This window comes from Protopterus annectens, chromosome 5.part0, assembly GCF_019279795.1.
Source record: "Protopterus annectens isolate FY-2018-M chromosome 5.part0, PAN1.0, whole genome shotgun sequence".
In the NCBI taxonomy this organism is placed as follows: Eukaryota; Metazoa; Chordata; order Ceratodontiformes; family Protopteridae; genus Protopterus; species Protopterus annectens.
This window is the reverse complement of record NC_056735.1, coordinates 395,484,912-395,505,360: the sequence shown is the minus strand read 5'-3', so window position 1 is coordinate 395,505,360 and position 20,449 is coordinate 395,484,912.

The following is a 20,449-nucleotide window of genomic DNA, read 5'->3' as shown; positions in this document are numbered from 1 at the left end:
ATGCCTTGTCTTTTTGCTATTGTACCTTGACACCACAATAACTCATTTCAAAACAATTCCCACATTTAATGTGTCCTATAGCCTGTAGAATTCCATTGAAAACATAACAATCTGTTGTGGGAAAACATATGCAAATTGAAATCAGTACAATAAGCTGTTGCATGAGTGCACACACCATTAAAAAGATACTTTGTGGAAGCACATGTTGAGATAATGACAGCATTCAGTCATCTTAGGCTGAAGTCCATCATCATGGCACATCTTTATTTAGAAATAGTTGCCCAGTCTTCCTTGCAGTAGCGCTACAAATATGTCAATTTGTTAGGGTATCTCTTGTGCTTCAGGGCAACCCACAGATTTTCTATTGGAAGTTGGTCTGGCCACTGGCTGGCACATTCCTAAACTATAATTTCCATCTGGTGAAGTCATTCCTTTGTCAATTTGGATGTATGTTTGGGCTCATTGTCATGTTGACAGATAAAATCCCTCTTTATCTTCAACTTTATAGCAGATGACTGAAGGTTTGGGGATGAAAATGGCAGGTATTTGCAACTGTTCATAATTCCTTCCATCTTGAGTAGAGGCCCAAATCCAGCTGGTACATTCCTAAACTATAATTTCCATCTGGTGAAGTCATTACTTTGTCAATTTGGATGTATGTTTGGGGTCATTGTCATGTTGACAGATACAATCCCTCTTTATCTTCAACTTTATAGCAGATGACTGAAGGTTTGGGGATGAAAATGGCTGGTATTTGCAACTGTTCATAATTCCTTCCATCTTCAGTAGAGGCCCAAATCCAGCTTTGGAAAAGCAACCCCACAGCATGATATTGCCACCACCATGCTACACCAGGGGGATGGTATTCTACTGGTAATGCAAAGTGTTGTGTTAGGCCATTCATACTTCTTAGAATTGTGTGCCACAGGTTCAAGCTTGGTGTCATTAGACGATGACATATTGTCCAACATGCTTTTTGGAGACTTGATGTACTTTTTGGCAAGGTTTGACCAGCCCTGGACATTTTTCTGTGTAGGAAAAAGCTTCCATCTAGTAAACCTACCCCATAGGGCAGACATATGGGGAATCCAGAATATTATTGTCACATGTGGTGCACACCCAGTACTTGGCAAGCATTCCTGCAGCTCGTTCACTGTTACTGTAGGTCCCCTGGCAGCCTCCATGTACAGTTGTCATCTTGTCCTGTCATCCATTTTGGATGGACGTCCAGGTGTTTGCAGTGTCACTGTTGTCCCATATCTTCTCCACTGTCTGATGACTGTCTGCACTGTATTCCCTTGTATATCCAATGTTGTGGACAATTTTTCTACTCTTTTCCTGACTGAGACATTTCCACAATGAGATCCCTTCAATGCTTTGTAAGCTGTCTACCAAATATGTCTATTGCTGTAGCAGGCAACTGGGTAAATGTCAAATATATCCTACTAGAACAGTTGAACATTATTTGGGGTTAATCAGAGTCTTGTTAATTGATGGCATGTGTGTAACCAAAAAGAGAATGCTGTGATTACTGCAGGAGGTGCATCAACCAAAAAATGATTTATGTGTGTGCACATGTATGCAACCAGTTTATAGTACATTTTTAATGTTTTATATTTTCACCCTTAACAGATTTGTTTGCCAATAGAATTCTACAGGTTATGGGTCACATTTAAGGTGGGAAACATTTTAGAAAGATTTTCTGTGGTCTCATTTGTGTATAGTACACTAACCTGGCATTTCAACATGGGTGTGTGCACACTCTTGATATCCACTGTATGTAGGTGTTCAGATAGCTGTTTGTGGTAGGCATGTACAGGGGGTCATAACACAGTTGCATACTTCTCCGATTACAACCTGATAATCATGAATATTCTACTACCCATATCATTGTCATGGCAATGCAACAACCAGTACCTGTCAACATTTATGTCTGTTTTATGCACTGAAACTAATTTTACACACAAGTAGAGCATGCACAACTTATTTACATATATCATTAACTTAGTTGATTGCACAGTAGGCTTTGCTATCACAGTGCTAACCTGGAGTATGTCTCACATTCATATCTAGGTTATTATGTGACAATGTCATTGTTAACAGACTATGCAATGGTATGCCTAACATAACACAGCTCTGTGTAAGTGACTACAGATATCAGGCACACATGTGCTTATAAGACTGTACAGTTGAATGGTATGAACTCACTATATCACATGCATTTCAACACACACTTCTGCAACAGTACTTTACTCTGCACATGCTCTGTATAGTTCTCTTATATTTGCAAGGCAAATTGTGTATCATAGTTATATGCACAGATAACATATGGATATGTACAAAATCCCAGTAGCTGGCCTAGCAGTGGTACAATCAGCGGTGTTTGACAGACACTCAAGTAGTTGCCAAATGACAGCTGTCCTTTCCTGGGGTGAGCCAAGGGCCTGAGCTGTGATCTATGTCACTGCAGACAGAGCCACATGCTATAGCTATTACTGCTGTTCAGCAATACATCGGTACAGCAAGTCTTGTTGAGACATATTCTTTCAAAACCCTATTTTCCATTATTACAGACCCCCTACTGCATTCAATTACATACTTACTTGTTTCACATACCTTTTTTAAGTGGATTGTGTAACATATATCTTCTGAGTTCTTCTGTTGTTATGGAGATCACTGTCTATGACAGAGGTGGTTTGAACAGATGGCAGCTTGTCTTTTGTAGGTAATGCTCATGACCATGTGATGGCCTGTGCACTAATTGGTGTTCCCCAGTTGCTAATTGCATGCAGAGCAGCTGTGTAGTTGTTCCAATAGCCAATGTCATGGCAACACACACTTATAATTGAGTACTCCATGTGGGTGTCGGCCCTTTTCCTTACCTGTGAGGAAGACATCCCGGAGGTGTGTGAGCTAATACCTCTTAGAACAAGACTTGTGGAGACAAGCCAACTAAATGGTGGAAAAGGTTCAAGACATAGGGGCAGAATGTAAGTATTGCTGTTATATGTTTTGAATGCTGATAGTTCAACAGTGTTTGACAGAACATGCTACTTCTGCTTCTGACAAAGTTCTGTGTGTGCATAGCTCTCAACTGTAGGGCTATTCACATAATGACCAGAGGTTTGCCTGTTATGTTTGGTCTGTTCCCTAGACAGGTGTTGTCCTCGACAATCAGTAGCATGCTGTGGTGATTGCAATCAGTAAATGCTAACATCCATTTGTGTTTCTGACTTTATATCCCTCAGAAAAGATATGTTACAACAAACCCTGTAATACCAGCAACTTTCTCAGTATATAACAGCAATATTTCAGGTATGGCTATGTTTTGGGCCTCTGTTTCCAATTATGTCAGGCTTTGTCCAGATGTCATACAGTAGGAGGTTGATAGGTATGGTCGATCATTATTTAGTGCTGTCAGTCCTGCCGATGTGAAAGGCTGGAAAACATGTGGAGCTCTGTACATGCAAGAGGTTGGTGTATAGAGAATGCTCTTAGATTCCCTTGTAACATATTTTATGTGGGGGAGAGTAACAATTGTTTTAAAAATAGGCTGTTAAAACATGTGAGACATATTACTGATAAGAAAGAAGACAGATCTATAGCTGCACATTTTAATAAATCTCATCATGGGAACAGTAGTTTGTTACAAGGTACTGTTTTGGAAAAAGTTTGTTTCTTAGTTTGATCAAACAGTCATTAAAGAACAATTGTTATGTACAGAATCAATATTTTTAAATGTGATACTTTATCCCCTAGGGGGTTAAATGAGGAGTGTAATTGGAGGCTATGTATTTAAATGTAATTAAGTGTTAATTGCTTCCTGTGTTTAAGGCGAATATATCTTGTAATGTTTTACTCCTTGAAGGCTATGGTCAAGACATCAGAGTATAATAAACTTGTGTGATTTACTGGCTGGATGTATTCCACTTTACTATCTTCAGTCATTTTAGTTGTTTTGCTAAGAGGTCATTGTATGTCTGGCCATTGTGTATGGCCTATCATGATTTTGTAGCAGCATACTGTTCAGTTACTATTTGGGCAGATGTGAGTGTCATGGGTCCTTTTGTATCCAACCGTACATGCTGTCCCAGATATGGGTGGTCTATCAGCAGCATATGTTTGTATGGGCATTTTGAGACATGTATGCATATACATATATATATATATATATATATATATATATATATATATATATATATATATATATATATATATACATACACACACCTCAGTATTTATTGATAATATATATCTATAAAGAAGTTATGTACTCACCATCACGTTCCATCTGAGTAGGTAACTTCATTTGTCAGCAACCTGTGGGTATCGGATCCGATTCAGATCCGAGCCGGCAGCTTTCCTAGCTAAAATATCCGAGCTCCAAGCTCATCCCCTACCCACAATGCCCTGCCACCTCCCTCTAACCCTCAGATCGAGTTTGCCATAATGCCATGGAAAATTACTATAACACAAGAAAGGAATACTATACATTCCACCTGATGTCATCTGGAAGTGACGTATCCTGATCCTTTAATAACGAACTAAGGGTCAGGGGGATGGAGGGAGGGTTGGTTGCTGACAAATGAAGTTACCTATACAGATGGAACATTATGATGAGTACATAACTTCTTTATCTGAAGTAGTTAACTTCATTTGATCAGAAACCTGTGGGACAGAGTCCCCAGCTACCAACAACTTGGGAGGTCCTCATGGAAGGATATTTTGGAGCACTGCAGAGCCAAAAGATGTGCGTCCTCTGGATATTATATCCAATTTATAATGTGTAATAAAGGTATGAGAGGAAGCCCAAGTAGCTGCTGAGCAAATGTCATCCAAAGAAACCCTTGACCAGAAAGCAGCAGAAGTAGCCATAGATCGGGTAGAATGGGCTTGCACCCTCAGGGGCTCAGGTCGACCAGAGCTTTTGTATGCGAGAAGGATGCATTGGGAAATCCATGTAGCTAAGGTTACTTTAGTCACTAGTTTACCCAGACAGGATTTAGCAAATGACACAAAAAGTTGATCTGATTTTCGAAGATCGGCTGTTCTGTTTAAGTAAAATCGTAACTGTCTATGAACATCCAGACAATGAAGTCTATATTCTCCTTTGTTTTTATAATTAGGAAAGAAGACAGGTAGATTGATGGACTGATTGATATTGGCTTCTGAAGCCACTTTAGGCAGAAAGGAGGGATTAGTCCTGAGGGAAACCCTGTCTTTATGAAAGATGATGTATGGAGGCTTACTGCAAAGAGCGTGAAGCTCCGATATCCTCCTGGCTGAGGTAATAGCAATCAGGAAGGCAGTTTTTAAAGATACATATTTTAAGTCGACTGAAGCTGCGGGCTCAAAAGGGGGCCAGTCAGAGCCTGAAGAACTAGGGTTAGATCCCATGGAGGAACTGCATCTTTAATAGGGGGTCTTAACAGGAAGGTTCCTTTCAGGAATGTTTTGCAAATCTTGGGGGAAGCTAGGGGGCCTAAACTGTTTCCAGTGTGGAAGTGGGAAATAGCTGCCAATTGAACTTTAATAGTAGAAGAACTAGACCCTTGATGAAAAATATGGGATAGAAAGTCGAGAACTGCTGGGATAGGAGCCTGAAGGGATCCAAATTCCTATGCTCCACCCAGATAGAGAAACACTTCCATTTACTCTTGTAGATTTTCCTGGTAGATGGTTTATGAGCAGCCACCAGGATGGCCTTAACTGAGGAAGATATACCGGGAGTCCTAGCCATTAATGGAACTGGATCAACCAAGCTGAGAGCTTGAGGTAGTCCAGGTCAGGGGTCTTCAATCCTAAAGGATGAGAGATCAGATCTGGAATGGGATCTAAGATCCAGAGAGGATGTACTAGATGAGACCATAGGCATGGGAACCAGGTTTGGCGAGGCCAGAATGGGGCTATGAGGATAACTCTGCTCCCCAACCAACGAGCTTTCTGCAAGAATTTTGTCATCAATGGAAGAGGAGGATAAGCATACAGAAGACCGGATGGCCAAGAATGAACCAGACCGTCTCTGGGGACTTCCCCTGGTGGGGGAATTAGAGCGAAGAACTCGCTGCACTTTGTGTTCGAAGGCGAGGCAAACAGATCGCAGCAAGGTTGACCCCATCTGAGGAAGATTTGCTCTGCTACTACTGGGTTTAGAGACCACTTGTAAGGTGAGAGGATCATTCGACTCAACCTGTCTGCTAGAATGTTTGACTGACCCGGAATGTGCATTGCTATGAGAAAGCGGTTGGAGGATATCGCCCATTCCCACACTCTCATGGCCTCTCTGCAAAGTGGGTAAGATCTGGTTCCCCCCTGTTTGTTGATGTACCAGACTACTGACATGTTGTCTGTTTGAATTGCAATAGTCCCTGGAGGAAGAAGAGGATGGAGAGCCTGCAACGCTAGAAGCACCGCCCTCATCTCCAGGACATTGATATGCAATGAGGTCTCTGTGTGAGTCCACGTGCCTTGGATGGATCTGCCCATGCAATGCCCCCCCCACCTGAGGAGAGATGCGTCCATGGTGGCCGTGACTTGGGGTGGGGATATAGAGAAGGGGTGCCCTTTCCGGAGGTCTCTGGAACGGAGCCACCAAAGTAGCGACTCCCTGCAAATCCTGCTGAGGGAAATATGTGTAAACAGGGGGTGACATAGGATGGACCACTGAACCTGTAAGGTCCATTGAAGGATTCTCATCTTCAGACATGCGATAGGTGATAGATTGATGGCCGCTGCCATTGACCACAGGGCCCTCAGGACTAGTTCCGCTGGGGGGATGATGATTGTAGAAGAGCCAGAATGTGAAGGTTTAGATTGCGAAGTCTGTCCGCCGTCAGAAAGACTCTGGATTGTACAGTGTCTATCCTGACCCCTATGAAATCCAAGATCTGAGTAGGTTAAAGTGAGGATTTCTTGTGGTTGATCGTGATCCCTAGATGGCGGGCTAGATGTAAGAAGTAGTCCCTGCCTGAACATAGTAGATGCCTGGTGGGGGCGGTTAGGAGCCAGTCATCCAGGTAAGGAAAGACCTGTATTCCCTGAAGCCTCAGGTGGGTCCCTACAACTACCATGACCTTGGTGAACACCCTGGAGGCTGTGGTGAGACCGAAGGGTAGGACCCTGAACTGATAATGGCTGGCTCCCAGCCGAAAGCGGAGAAACTTCCTGGATCACCTGTCCATTAGAATGTGGTAGTACGCATCCTTGAGGTCTATCGAGCACATCCAGTCATTCTCCTGTAAATGTGGGAGAATGGATTGAATAGTGACCATCCGGAACTTTTCTTTGGCGACTGACAGGTTCAGTGTGGACAGGTTGAGAATTGGTCGTAAGTCCCCTGTCTTTTTTTTTGGCACCAAAAAGAACCTGGAGTAAAAGCCTGATCCGTATTGCCCGAGGGGGACGTGCTGGATGGCTCTTTTTCTTAGCAGCTCTTGTATTTCAAAGGCTGCTACCTCCCTCTTATTGGGTGGAACATCGGGCAGACTCTCCGACAGGGGATGATACGTTAGGAATGGGATAGAATAGCCTCTAGATACAATTTGGTGCACCCAGTGATCTGTCGTAATGGACTCCCAATTTGCTAGGTGCTCCGAGAAGTGCCCCCCGACTGCCTCCAGAGAGGAGCAGTCTGGCAACCCCTCATGGTTGCTGCGTGGGTCGATCGGAAAAAGGTTCCCTCGACCCAAAATTCTTCGCCCCCCCCCCCCTCTGCCTCTGGGCCGGTGTCCACCCTGTCCTCCTCTGCCTCTGAAGGATGAAGGATCCGGAGCAAAATGGGATTGTTGAGCTTTCCGGAACCACATCTTCTTTTGTCCCCTTTGGTTCCTGGAGCAGGACCTCTGAGGAGCAGAGAAGTGGATCCCGACAGCAGACAACATCTTCCCATCCTTCTCGCTCTGGAGAAGCGTATCGTGGATGGTTTTGCCGAAAAGCGTAGAACCGTCAAAAGGGGCGTTTGCGAAGGATGCCTTGAAAGGTTCCGCAAAATCGCAGAGATGGAGCCAGGCCTGTCTATGTAAGACAACGCCTGTTCCACTGGCTCTAGCCGCTTCCTCCATGGCATGGGAGAAAAGCCACATAGATGTGTTAGTAATCGACTTGAGAGTGGCCATTTGAGCCGAGAAGGTCCGTTTGTCCTCGGCCGACATGGACCTTGGGGGTGACCCAGCGTACTCTTTGATCAGGTCCCACAGGAGCCGAATTACATGTGCCATATAGTTCAGTGACCTTACAGAGAAGGTCACTGAAGCCAACATCCGCTTTCTGAGGCGGTCCATCATCCGAGACTCCTTGTCTGGAGGATGTACCGAGGAACTCTCCTGTGCTAATTCCTTTTTTGTGGCAGCCGCCACCACCATGGCATCCACTGGGGCACCCTTGCTCCAAACTGTCCTGTCCGTGGGAGGGCTGAGTATCCTGTCCGGTCTCTTGGGTATTGGCTCAACAGTGTCTGGCTCATTCCATGCTGTGGTAGTTATAAGGTCTACCAAGGGGTCGGTGGGAGGAGACACCCAAGAGGTAGATGGGCCTGTGTCAAATGCCTCCAGAAACACAGACTCATCTGAGGAAGGTTTTTGGGCAGACCACCCCCCTCTAATGCGCAACATTTCCATAATGTCTCCAAAGGAGACGTCTTCGGGGGGTGACCTTGGGGAACCTTCCCCTTCCTCTAAGTCTGTGTCTTCTGTGAGAGACTCAGGTGAGTCCAAGTGCCTCCTCTTGCACTTTTGTTTGTGAGGGACCTCCTCAGGGGGGACTGTCCGATGAGGCCTCACCAACAATGTCCTGTTCCTCTATGGGAACCATCTGGGTCATAGGCGCAGGCTGCCCCTGGGGCTGGATGATGGAAGACAGGCCCGTCTGTGAGGGAGTGGCAGAAGGATCCATAGCAAGAGCCTGGGGCCTCGAATCCCTCGAAAGGACCCTCTCCACGACGTCGAATGCCGAGGGTGAACTGCTTTCCCTAGGATCCGAAAGCAGTCCCCTCGGATCCCACGCTCGGATCGGCGCCAAAGGTGACCCAATCAGATCCGAAAGAGTAGTGTGCATTGACCTCAGTGGAGCCGAAGGCCCACTAACCCCTCCGGATCCGACACTCAACTCACGGCCCCAAGAGCTCGGATCCGAAAACGGATCTGACAGACTCGAGGGTAAAGTGGGCGCCAAAGTAGGAAACACTGCCAGCGCCGACACCACCCCGGCTCCGAAGCTAGTCGGATCCAACAGCTCTGAACCCCGATAGTGGGTCAGAGAAGGAGCAATGGGGGGAAGGGGATCAAGCTCCCCCCCCGGAGTGAGGGGGAGGCAAGAGCACTCCCATCTGCAGCTGGGCCTGAAGAAATCGATGCATCATCTGGTCCATATCTGCATCGGATAAACTCCTCGTTGATCTGGACGAGGCCACTGAGGCCAGCCAGGAAGGCCACCTAGACGACCTCGAAGGTGACCAGGTCTCCTCCTCTGGCTCTGGGGAGAAACGTGGAGAATGAAGCCCGGAGGGGAAAGGCCTGGAGACCTTAAGGAGAGAGGCAAGCTGCTTGGATGGCAGGGCCGATGGAGTTGACTCGGACCACCTCTTGTGGCTACGGTGTCTATCTTTTTCCCACTCTCTGTCCTTCCTGTCTTTCTTTTTGCCATCCCTTTCCTCCTGGGCCAAAGAGGGAGGTTAAGTCCTGGCCAGGGGATCAGAGGCGGTAGGTGGAGCAGCCTCAGCCATGGCTGGCACCACAGAGGAGGAGGACGAAGTGGAATCAGAGGGCAAAAGGCCCGCAAGGATTAGCTTCGTCCTCCTATCCCTCAAAGCCCTGGGGTTGAAGGCTGCACAAATAGTGCAGCCCGAAGAAAGATGATCAACACACAGGCAAATAATGCACTGAGTGTGGCCATCTGCTGGGGACAGCTTATGGCCACACTCAGAGCATTTAGAAAACACAGCTTTTGGGCCTTCAGACATATTACAGAAAGAAAAAGAGTACAGGCCCACACGCACACACCTTCACACACACAGAGGGGGGAAGAGAATGAACTTTAACTAACTAAGAAGTTTTTAAAACTACCCACAAAAATACTAAGGGAGTTAGAAGGGAATCACACACACACACAAAGATATAGAAATTCTGACAGAAAAAATATATATCTAAAAGCCTTAACTCACAATACCACACTCGGAGCTCATTCTAAGAAGCTTACAGAAGCCACGGCAAATGAGATCTGAGGGTTAGAGAGAGGTGGCAAGGCATTATGGGTAGGGGAGGAGCTTGGAGCTCGGATCTTTTAGCTAGGAAAGCTGCCGGCTCGGATCCGAATCGGATCCAATACCCACAGGGGGCTGATCAAATGAAGTTAACTACTTCAGATATATTGTTATACACATATATGGATCTCCATACATATGTATCTATCTCTCTCTATATCTATATGTTTCTTTATATATATATATATATATATATATATATATATATATATATATATATATTTGTAGATACCAATCCTTCCTGCTTGCACAGTGTCTCTTTCATATTGTAAACTGGCTGGAATGCATGGTATGTTTGAAAAATCATCCAAAACCCCTACAGCTCAAATGGCTTAGTGGTAAATTGCTGTGATAATGGTGTGCAGGATCCTGGGTGCAAGGGCTGTTTATTTTGTTGCTAGGCAGAACAATGGCTATTGACTACAGAGTGATTAAGGCAGTTTTGAGCAGCTTTAAGTGGGTTTGTGTGGGTTTGCGCGATGGTTAGCGATGCTAATACATGGTTAAATTAATACGTGTTTACACTGTGTAGGCTTTGCTTAACGATGCTTACCAGTACAAAAATCTGCTTAGCATTCACTTTTAAACAATGCCTAAACCTGCTAAGCATAGCTCATCCCTGGTAACCATTGCTCACATTCCAGTCCTTTAAAAATAATAGAGTAATGATATCAATTAATAAGTGTATTTAATTTCCTGTACATAACATGCTTCTGTGTGCTGTCATTACAGTAGCAAGGAGTGTGGCTATACTGTATGGGACACTTGGGTTTACATGGGTAGTATCATCTTTTTCTTTTTTTTATACGTGGGTAGTATCATATGTTATATGCACTCACACTTGCATGTTACACCAGCTACAGTGCACTGGTTGACAAAAATAATTGAACACATATTGTATTATTAAATTAATACTTTTAACAGTGCTTTTCCATGTAAAAGAAGATTGCAGATTGCAGTACTTGAACCATGCACCCCTGCATGCAAAGCTGGGACTCTGAGTACTACACTATCTTGTTCTTGGTGTTTGAGATGTATGTGTTTATGTATCTCCTATTGGATATTAATGTGATATTATTATATTAACTGTAGAGTACTGTGTTCTTTGGCCATGTCATTGAGAACTGCTGTCATGTAGTAATGGCATGCATTTCAGTTTCAGACTTCTATCTTTTGAAACATTCATCCTAATGCATGACCTGTTTGCTATCTATTTTCTGTCTGTCTTCTGTGCAGATGTCAGGTATTGCTAAGGCCATACAACTATGTAGGTGCCCACATAGTATTGTGCTGTGGACACTGCTGCTAGTTCCAACGTATGGGACACCCTTCATGTGGGCCTTGCCCCTTTTCCTTGCCTGTATGAAGGACAGTACAAAGGTGGTGGGCTACAGATTTACAGACAGTAGGTAGGAATACTTCACAGGACAGTGCATTTGGAGACAGCCCAACAACATGGGGGGACATATCCTCAGAATTGTAAACAGATACTATGTCATCAGTGCTGTTATACACATGATGGGTTAATGGATTGGCAGGGTTTGTGTGGACATGCATTTAGTGAGTGACTGAACGTCTGACAGTGATATGTCTCTGACATACCTCTCTACTGGCATGCTGTCCACAGACTGGCCACGTGTTTGCCTGTTATGTTTTATCTGTTCCCCAGACAGTTGTTTTCCTTGGAAAATCAGTTGGGGACTCTGGGGAATGCAGTTAGTAAATACTAACATCCATTGGTATTACTGACTTCATATTCCTCATAAAGGATATGTTACAACAAAGCCAGTAACATCAGCAAATGTGAATTCCAAGATGGCTGCCGACTAGTCTAGTCCTTACTCTCTGAGCTCCTCACAGCTATTTAACTTTTGTTTTTTTTTACAACTTTACATCAACCTTTTTCCTCAAATTTTTATACTAAAAGATTTTATAAATCTTTTTCTACGCATTTGGATTATTTTTTCTTCTGGAATTATTATCCTGGGATTTATTTTACCTCAGAACATTCTTGGTCTCTCTGCTGCTGGGACTCCTACTGCTCCAGTCTGTTCCTGGTTCCTGGTATCCTGTTAACTGCATTCCATTTCTGGGCATGGCTACAAAATCTGACTCCATGGAGACTCAGCCTACAAAGGCCAAATATACTTCAATGCTCTCTCCTGAAAAAGATTCAGGTTCAAAAGACTGAAATCATCTAGACAACCTACAGAAACTTTTAATGTAAGTAATAAAGATTTAAATGGCTCAAATTTCCTTTTAGAAGAACTAAAAATAGCATTAAAACCAATCCAAAGTGCTATACAAAACTTTTCAGAACAGTTTGCAGACTTTAGTAAATCTTTAAAGCAAATAAACGATAGTATTGTTACTATTGAAAATAAAATCTTAGCTTTGGAGGTTAAAACAGACTTATTGGAAAGTGACTTTAAATCTAGAGATAAAACTGTTTCAGATTTACAAGCTAAAATATTAGATCTGGAAGCCAGGAGTCGAAGAAATAACATCATTATTCGTGGTTTACCTGAATCTTATGACAATAAAAACTTGTTATCTGTGACTAAAAATATCTTTGAAACGCTGTTAAATTGTGAAGTTTCTTCAAAATCTATAATTGTAGAGAGAGCACACAGAGCACTGCGTACAAAGCAAGATTCTTCCACACCAAGGTTAATTTATACTAAGTTACTAAACTTTCAAGACACTTTCCAGATCCTAGAAACTGCTAAAACAAAGAAACAATTCATATGGAAGTCTCACAAACTATCATTTTCCCAAGATCTTCCTGCACAGATCAAATTAAATAGACAAAAACTAGCCCCTATTGTGCTGACTTGATAAAAAGAGGGATTAGATTTGAATGGCATATCCTAATACCTTGTCTTTCACAGCTAATGACAAAAGATTTGTATGTTCAGATCCTAAAGATGCAAAATACATTTTTCTTAAAACATTTAAAAAGCTTCCTGACACTGTATCTTAATATTCTACTGTTAAAGAACTACAATAAGGTTTGATCTTTTCTTTTCTTTAATCTGACAGTATTTGTGTTACATGATTTGTAATTCTGGTGTGACATAATTATATTACCTTAAGAACCTGTCATGTAATTTACACATGATGGATTTGGTGTGACAGTGTGCAGTGACAGGATATATGCTTGTTAGATTTGTGTGGATTAATAGAAGCATTTAAATTCCTGTATTTACTTTTTTCTCTTTCTCTCACATATGCTTGATGTGTAAATAGATAATATGTTAATTTTACTACAAGCTTTGGAGTTACAGCCTTCTGTGTAAGCTAAATGATTTTTGGAGGGAAAAACATTCCATCTCAACATTCTAGCAAGAAAATCTTCCCCTCAGAGTTCCAGCTGATGCTCTGCATGAACATGCGCACACTACAGTCTCTCTGAGATGGATGGTGATGTCATCATTTGTGAGGAAAGAAAGACAGTTTCAAATAAACAAGTCTGCTTGTTTTCAACAAGTATTCAATAGCACTAACTTTTTAATAGATCTGGCTATTATTTAAAGTGTTTTCTCTTCATAAATGAAGGTTGCTTTTTAAATTTAAACAGATTCATGTCACATAATATACTCAGTGACTTTTAGTGTGTCTGCATGACTTCAAAGCAAGCTGCTACTTTCATAAAGCAGAGTGAAATTGTTTCTGGAAACAAATGAACAGGTTAGTTTTATATATTAAAATTCTAAAGGATGTGTAAAGAAATGAACATATTTTCCTATTCAGAATATTTTTTCATACAATATTTTATATTATACTGAAGTGTTTAATTTGACAAATGTTACAAAGTATACCTGTTCATATGAAAGTTTCATGTTCTTTCTATTCTCTGCTCTCTCTCTTCTCAGAGGCTGGATGTGATATTTATGATTAGTAGTTTATGTTTAAGAAAGCCTTTACTTATTTGAAAGGTTTGAAATAACTATCTTTAATATGATTAGCTGAATCTACATGTATATATTTAAGCCCTTAGATTTACTGCATTTAGCTTGCTTGTTTCTGTTTTAATTAGATGTTCAAAATGTTTACTTTAAAAGCCTTGTCTTTTCATGCTGTTTTGCTATGTTACATCTATAGCTTAGAAGAATAGTATGGCTACATAACCTAACAGAGTCATTAGTAAAATATTCAAAAGTAGATTTAAAATTATATGTATGCACATTGTTGTACATTCAGTCCAATATATATGATGCTGTTTAAGTTACTATTTAATAATATAATTATACTTTATTCATGTATATTAACTAGTGTTAAAACCTTACAGCTTATAATATTTCATTTTGAATAGTTCCTGTACTATTATTATCTAGTTAATAGATGCATCTCCAGACTGAATTGTTTTTCATTTTGAGATATGGTTGCTTGGTAGTTGATTTTTGCTTTATTTAAACTATAACTAAATACTCATTCTACAGGTATTAGTGCTTTTATCATACTAATGGTCATGTTGATTAATGAAATTATCACTAAAGTACTAAAGAAGGTTCAGTAGATAGTGCATGACTATTATCTTTAGTTCAGTAATGCTATGCTTATTTACTTATATTATAATGTTACCAGTTGGTTTTGTTATACTTATATATGTTATCTTACATATCTTTCAGTTTTAATTGTATTACTTCTTATGATAGAGTGTTCTAGTTAAGCAGAGTGTGATTTATTTATTATTTACTTGTTTCTCTTTCTCTTGAAATACTTGAGGAAATACATTTAATCACTATAAATTTCAATTTAAGGATAGGAGCTTTAGATTAGTATTAGAAGTAGGGATTAAGCATGTTGGACGTCTTGAAATTAGTTAATTTTGTATATATTTTTAGTAGTATTACTCAGACTTTATGTTATGTTAGGCTTCCTTTGAGTAATTTGTATTCTAACTTGAGGTTATTATTATCTATAATTACAATTTTTTTTCATGTTCTTCTGCTCTTCCTTTATCACAGGGGATTGGTGGGTAGGCACTAGGGTTAGGATAAAGGTTATTATTATACATTTCATGGTTCTTAAAAAACCTTTTTTCTTTTTTTTTCAACAAATGTTATTTGATGACTTGCTTGAATACTTAAAGACTGTTTTTCATTTATTTTTTCTTCTTCTTTTTAATGTTGTGTTGGATTTGCACCTTGAGTTCACTTTTATAGCATCAATAATGATTATACTTGTAGAATATGCCTGTTGACATAATTTTAGATTCTTGGAATGTTAGAGGCATTCAAGATAAAGCGAAAAAGTCACTATTATTTCATATGATCTTTAAATCACAGGCTAACATTTGTTTTATTCAAGAGACCCATATTTCACGTATTGATTGGAATAAAGAGTTAAAAAAATGGATCAAAAGATTATAGCTTCAGGTGACTCATCTAACTCCAGAGGTGTAGCTATAATCATTAAACAAAAATTCATTGGGAATATTATTGATGAGAAATTTGATGATGAGGGGAGGTGGTGCTTATTTACCGCTTCTATTGCTGGTTTGGACAAACCCTTATTAATTTTAAATCTATATGGCCCATGTAATTCACAACATTTGTTCATTTTAAAAATTTACAATATTTTTGCATCCTATAAGGATTATCATATTATAGTGGGTGGTGACTGGAATGCAGTTATAACCCCTGTAATTGATTGTTCCTGCTCCACTGTCACCAATAATCTTCAATCTACTCTGGCTATAAATGATTTGATGACAGAATATAATTTAATAGATCCCCTCCGCACTGTTAAAAATATAAACAAGAATGATATATATACTTATTATTCTAAGTGCTATCATTCGTGGTCCAGATTAGACTTCTTTCTAATTTCAGATTATATTTCAAAATATATTGTGGACTTTACTACAGAACCCAGGTTCTTTTCGGATCACTCAAGAATTTCACTAAAATTGAACATAAAACCCAATATCAAAAATAAAACTATGTTTAATAAGTGGACCTTAAATAATAACTTATTGTCAAATGAAGATATTTACAAACAAGCTTCAGAAATCCTAAATGAAATGGTGAATAGTCTTGAATCATCAGACATTCCTTATGACATACAATGGGCTGCATGTAAAGCAAGATTAAGAGGTTTATTTATTAGTAAAGCTGCTTTTTCAAAAACAATACTTTAAGAAAGAGGAATTCTTAAAATCAAGAATTTCTTCGTTGGAAAATCATCTTAGTCTGAACTATGATGCTACTTTAGAAAAACAAATTTTTGATTGTCAGAAAGATTTAATTCTGCTTCACCAAAATAACCTCTCCTTAGCTGAACAAAAGCTACTTGCTTCATATTCAGAGTGGGCCCAGGTTCCATCTAAATTGTTAGCGAGAATTATTAAAGTTAACTTCAGAAACCCAAATATTACATCTTTATCTTATAATAACAGATTATATAATACTGATGAAGAGATTATTCAACTTTTCACCTCTCTTTACACTGAGTTATATTCAGGTTCTTCTAATTCTGTTAAAGATAATCACTCAAAACTCTTTTAGACTCTTTGCAGTTCCCTAAACTTAATGATAATCAGCAAAAACTACTTTCTACCCCTATATCGGTACAAGAAATCTCGGATTCAATAGATAATCTTAAATTGGGTAAATCACCGGGACCTGATGGTTTTACTCCAGAATTTTTCAAAACTTTCAAATTGGTAGTTCTTCCCTTTCTATTTAAAGTTTACAATCACATAAGAGTTAATGATATCTCAGATATTCATTGGAACACATCCAAAACCATTCTAATTCTAAAAAATAATAAAGATAAATCTGACCCAGTAAATTATAGACCCATTTCTTTAATTAACGTGGATATTAAGATTCTGTCATCTATTCTGGCTAACAGATTGAAATGGATTTTACCCTCAATTATCTCGTCAGATCAATCAGGTTTTATGTCTCAGAGACATGCTTGAGATAATACTCTATCTTTAGAGACTATACTTCATCTCATTAAGAAAAATCCAAACCCTATATATGCTTTGATTATAGATGCATCAAATGCCTTTGACAGAGTATGTTGGAACTTTCTATTTCAAACTATGTTATGTTTTAATATTCCCTTATTCTTTATAAATTTTTAAAAAGTTTTATACAAGAATATGTTTACTAGACTATACATTAATGGTCAATTTTCTGCTCCGATAAACATCACTAAAGGAACAAGACAGGGTTGTCCATTGTCCCCTTTTCTTTTCAACATTTACTTAGAACCTTTGCTATTGTTTATTACTCAAAATACTTTTCATAACATCCCTAGAATTCTTAATACTAATATTCATTTCTCTGCTTTTATGGATGATTTAGTAATCTACTTTCAAACTCCATTATCTGATTACAGAAAAATAATGAATTCTATTGATTATTTTTCTTTGGTTTCCAACTATCTTTTAAATTCTACAAAAACTCATATTTTTCCCTTAAATCATTTAGCACACAAATCTTTTTTGTTTCCAGACGATCATTTTCAGTTTACTTATAATATAAAATATTTAGGAATCAATTTAGAACACAATAATAAATCTTCCTTTCAAAATAATATTAATAAATTATGGAACTCTATATTGTCTGATATGGACAGATGGAAGCATCTAAACCTTTCATTTCTTTCAAGGGTGGCCATTATTAAAATGAATATTCTGCCTAAATTTCTTTACCAATTCTCATCATCTGATCAGATAATTTCAAAAAAATTTTTTGAGTCTGTAAATAAAGCTTTGGCAGAATTCATATGGTTCCCTAAATCTGTTAGAATTTCCTATTCTAGATTGGCATTTTCGAAGGACAATGGAGGTTTGGGTTTACCTAATCTTTATCTCTATTATTTGATTGTCTCATCCAATAAACTTCTTACTATCTCTAAATTCAATAACACTTCTTATCCAAATCACTCTTTATGGATAAAATGATTGTATAATTATGTTATTTCTAATAATTTAAATCCTGAAACTATTCCCTTTATCTCTCTGGATAGTTTATTTATTAAAAATATATCTACAGTATTTAAACAAAGGATTAGAGATTTCCAAACCTTACTCAAAATGTGTAAACTAGAAAAGATCTCGCACCATGTTCAGCCAATTCATCTAAACCCAAATATATTATTGGACAATAAACTTTTGAACTTAACAAACTATCCTTTAATTAAAAATCTAAAAGTAGGAGATGTTTTGAAATATCTTGACTTGCCTTTATCTGACTGGCGTAAGTTATTGAAAGTAAACTGGAATTACTCACCGATTCTTACACAACTAAGAGCAATAATTAAAAACAAATTTGTATCTCTGGTCCCCATAGACTCACAATTGAAAAACCTTAACACGATTATCAAAATACTTTCATCATCTGATAAAATGCTCTCAAACTCATATAAATTAATGAATTCTTTAATGATGGACCACAACTGTCTTTTATCTAATGTTTGGTTGAATTATAATTCCCAATTGTCAGAATCTCAGAAAATCCTGGCTATTAGACACACTAAGGAATTTATCCCTTTTAAAAAATTAGCATACACACAATTAATGATTAATAATGATGCCTACTTTACCCCAATCAAATTAAACAAATTTAACCCAAATAAGTCCCCTTCGTGTTCATGCTGTTCTCATCCCCAAGCAGACCTCCTTCATATTCTATGGTATTGTCATTTTTCTCACAGATTGTGGACATCTTTGAAAGTCAGACTGCAGAAAATGGGATATCAAAAATCCACGTTGACGTGGGAATTTGCTATTCTACATATTCCATTGATTCATCTTTCAAAAGTTGATATTCATGGTATCATTTTTATTTGCTCATTACTAAAACTTTATATAATACAAAATTGGATTGATCGTTCTAAATTAAAATGGGTTACTTTCCAGAAAATGGCTTTTAAATTTATTGATGCTCAAAGATACTTAGGTGGAAGTCCAAAAAAAAAAGCAATTAGAAAGGTTGTGTTAGAAAAGGTTCTAAACATATTAAATAGTTAATGTTAAATATTTTTTTTTTTTTTTTTTTCTCTCTCAGGTTGCCTAACTTGTATATAGTGTACATATGGTGTATGTTTTATTTCTAAATAACTTATCAAAATCTCATGAAGGTTGTTATCACTAGATGAATTGTTATATGTTCATTTATGCCTTCTTGTTATGTATAATCTTTTAATTGTCTTGCTATTCATATAATTAATAAAAAATTTTTTGAGAAAAAAAAAACATCAGCAAATGTATCAATTTATAACAGCAATATGTCTAATCTACCCCTGTGTTTGTGCCTCTGTCCCCAAATTATGTCAGGCTTTGTCCAGATCTCATGCACTATGAGGCTCAGATGTATCATTATTTCTTGCCTTCATTTCTGCTACTATGCCAGTGATGTAGTAGACCCCCACACACATGTCAGGGAAGATGCCATGGATATGAGCCATGAGCCTGTACATTCTGAGGTGAACTGTACATTTGAAAGGTCAGTGTATGTCTGGCCATTGTTAATAGACTGTCAGAATTGTGTAAACATGTCATGTGTACATGTTATTTGGACTGTGTATGGAGGGGGTTGATGTAAGTGTTATGGCTCCTTTTTATCTGACTGTGCATGCTGCTGCAGTTTCTGTGGGTCTATTGGCTGTATGTATTTGTAGGGGCAGACTGAGACATGTCCTGTACCATGGTCAGGATTCAGACTACAATGAGAATTGGGCCAGTATATGTAGGGCTAGTGTGTGAGTAGCAAACAATGATGTATTTCTTCACACAGTCCATATACTCTACTGTTCACTTAACTTACCGGTATGTGACTATGACTGTGGTGATATTGGTTGTGGGTATTCACTTTCACACTGGTGTCTGTTTTTCAGTGCTCTTACATCCCTGTAGTGCCTGATATATTTGCAAATACATGTGTAATTACCCATAGCAGATTTGCTATTTCAATTACTTGTGCTATTTCACTAAATATATGTTAGAGCAGACAGGAGGGTGTTACTGCAGCAACTGTGTGAGCTTATCTATGCCACTTTTTTAGATACATCCCCATTTTCATGACTTCCACCCACCACTTTGTCAGCCTTGGTCCAGATTCATTGCAGTAAGAGGTTCTGAGCATACCTCTCAACTGGCTGGATTGTTTCCGGATGTCCAGGTATTGCTCATATTTCAGGTCTGTTTTACAGATTATTTTCATTTCTCTGGTA